Consider the following 3,557-nt stretch of genomic DNA (forward strand, 5'->3'; position numbering starts at 1 on the left):
AATTGTCTTCCAGCTTTGAAATAGAATATGTCCAGAATCGTTTTCCATTAAACCAAACTGTTCCTTCCGATACCCATATTGTTCATTTTGTACATTTTTAGTTCGTCAAAGACATAAAACTGGAAAAATATTTCTTCAAAATTCTGTTTTTCTAAGATATTGATCGTAACACTTTGGCACCCGTCCTAAAGGAAGAAATGATGCTTTACTGAAGTCAAATAAAACTAGAAATTCTTTTGTTTTATGTTTTTGGTCAGTTTAGAAGTTCAACTTCTTTTTCTATCATTATATTTAGGAGTAGCTGAGTGGTAAAAAGTTTGGTTCCCAACCACAATAGCTCTAGGGATCCACATAGTGATCTCTCATATTGTTTACGTTTAAATAGAATTCACGGTCCTCGGACGTTTTTAAAGTATGCTGACCAATAGTTGAAAGTGATATTATTTAATAATCTTAATTTCTACTCTTCTTATTTAATTTCATATATCTGTGTTCTCTAGCCAGTTGATTCACTGCTGAATGTCATTCATTTGCAGTCATTTTCTGGTTTAATTTTTGTGTTTATATTTTACGATGTATTAGAATCTTTTGTTCATTAAAAAACAAACAAACGGAAAAACACATTTCAAATCGTTTCTGTCATTAATTTTTTCAGTGAACTACAGTCCGATGTTATTGTTAGTTTCGTGTTGTTTAAAATGAAATAGAATTTGACTGGCTTTCTTTACCATATCATTTCCCCTTCCGCAAAGTAAAAAAAAAAGTACTCCGAAATGCAACAGAAGTGGTGTGTTATGTGATATTGCTTCTTAGGCCCCGTGATGGTGGTAATATTGTTGATGCAGGGTCATGTGTTACAAACTGTACGACTTCCTTGTTGTACTACAAAAGACATGTAAAATTCACTCACTCATTCCCCACCATCCAACTTCTCCTGTTTCGCTCAACACCTCCACCGTCTATGCCATCCCAAGCGATTTTCCTCTCACTCACGCTGAACGAGCTTTACTTAGCAGAGGTCTTAATTTAATTCCTCTCAAAATCACGCCCGGTGAATTCGACGCACGCGCCAATACAGAAAGTTTCCTTCCTCGGATCCAACTCAGGGCATTTTTCTACAACAAAAGCCCAGTTCCTCCAATTGAGGACGACTTTACTACGCTCAAAAAGAGTTTCTCCAACTGGACACCAAACCTAGGATTACACCGTTTGGTAGATATATTCATTAATAAATGCCGTTTCGATCTCGTTACTTTCAATTTAGATAGAAAACCAAGCATTTCGAACCTTCCCCCATCGGAACTGGACGCCCTCCGGAAGCTCCGCTAACGTAAGGACATTGTTATTAAGCTAGCCGACAAAAGGAGCGCCGTTGTTGTTTGGCGAGCCGACCTTTATAGAAAAGGAATACTCCACCAACTCAGCGACCTCCAGATACTACATGAAGATACCATTACTAGAGGAATGTTTCGACCACTGTCCATCAGCTGGTCTTTTCTGGTTCACTGCCACGCACTGCCACCAACCTCATTGTCACCACACCCCGAACTTCCACTGTCTATTTCGTCCTTAAAATACATAAACAACATAATTCCGGCCGCCCTATTGTCGACTTTTTCTTTTATCCTTTCGGAGTCGATGAATAAAGTACCAGTGAAACATTGCGGTCGATGTAATCGACTAGTCCTCCCCCACACCAAATTTCAGACCTTATGCCTTTAGTAGAAAGGATTATTATTATTATTATCGCTATCCATGTGCCAAAATTTGAAACTATCATACCTGTGAAACACTGGGACGATGTAATCGACTTAATTCCCTTACCCAATCTGCTCTTGTGACAAAAATTTAAAATCATTATTATCTGTCTAGGCTTAATAATCGATAAATTGCTTTTATTCACTAACAACAAACCTGAAAATTTGTGACGCAATTTAGTATATAACTATGTAATATTCGATTTGTCAATATCGATGTTTTTCAATGCCAAATATGAAGTCAACTGATTCACAGATGTTTTAATGACAGCATTTTTATATTGGATTATGAGATAAATTCGCCTTTTTTTTGTCTGCTATCCATTTAAAAAACATTCTTTCCAATGTCATTTGAATTAACTCGAAAATACTTTTATCGTACTACATGTTTTTGTTTTTGTTGGTATGCTTTCCCTCTGCAGCTGTCGATTATCGATTTTGAAAATTGAATAAACTTTGTCTTACTTTTCAGACATGTGGCAATGGTGTACCATGTAGAAAAAAAGGACTTACGACTTTATCTGACAACCCAACACATTGCTACCGTTGAGGATCTGTAGGTCTATTGTGAAGCAAGTCAATGACTCGCTGGCCTATGATCATGTTGATCTATAATTATATTCAATAGCATCCCAAAAGTACTAGTTTAGGGCGTCGAGTCGGTGGGATCATTTGCGCGTCGAACAAGACGTGTTGCAGTAATTGTTCCGGTGAGTTCAAATCCCGGAGATGTCATCTTTATCCTTCATTCCAAAACTGATGACTAAAGTACCAGCCTAGGGTTTGGGAGGAGGCACATGGCCTTGTGGTTAGAATGTTGCACTGGCGAGCGCAGGATCGTGGTTTTGATTTCCGGAGCAGGGTGTGCGCAGTGTTCTTAAGCAAAACACTTCATTTCAAGTTATTCCTGGCCACTCAACTGCAAATGAGTAAACCCGCGACGCACTGGTATACTGTTCAGTTACTTATATGCCACGGAAAGCGGGTAATCGGCCCTTTGAGTTCTAGAACTCGAGGCAGTACTGTCCAAGGAACTTTCTTTACTTTTACTAGGATGGTGGATTGGCAGAATAGTTGAAGCGTCGGGCGGGATGTCTTGTGCTACTTGTGTTCTAAGTTCAAATCTCACCATAGCCTACTCGCCCAGTTTATCACCAATATCTGGTCCTTGGATATCGTTTGCAAAGAAGTCCAGTGTTTCAAAGACCCATCCTTCTCTCTCCCTCTCCCACCAGTCTCGGAGGCCCCGTGGAAGGTCAGGGCAATGTATTTTCCTCCCGACTAAAGTATTAACCCTTTGTCTGTTCACTAAGTATCAGAGGGTCACCGGGGTCGATATAATCGATTTTCTCTCTCCCTCTCTCTCTTTCTCCTAAAATTTCTGTGTGCCAAAATTCGAAACCACTACCATTGCGAAGGCGAGTGGGCCCGCGGTTAGAGTGTTGCACTCACAATCGCAAGATCGTGGTTTCGATTCGTGGACCGAGAAGTGCGTTGTGTTTTTGAGCAAAAATACTTCCTTTCACGTTACTTCAGTCCACTCATCTGTGAACGAGTAAACCTCTGACTCACTGGCGTCCCGTCCAGGAGAACGTTATGATCTCGTTCACTTCTAGGCCATGGAAACTGGATTCTTAGGATTAGACAAAGTAATTCCCAGCTGTTGATGAAGAAGATTATAATGTTTATTATTATGGCAGAAACCAAGGCGGCGAGCTGGCGGACTCATTAGCATGCCGGGGAAAATGCTTACCGGTATTTCGTCTGTCTTTACGTGCTGAGTTCAAATTCTGCCGAGGT

The sequence above is a fragment of the Octopus bimaculoides genome, chromosome 4 (genome assembly GCF_001194135.2).
Source record: "Octopus bimaculoides isolate UCB-OBI-ISO-001 chromosome 4, ASM119413v2, whole genome shotgun sequence".
Lineage (NCBI taxonomy): Eukaryota > Metazoa > Mollusca > Cephalopoda > Octopoda > Octopodidae > Octopus > Octopus bimaculoides.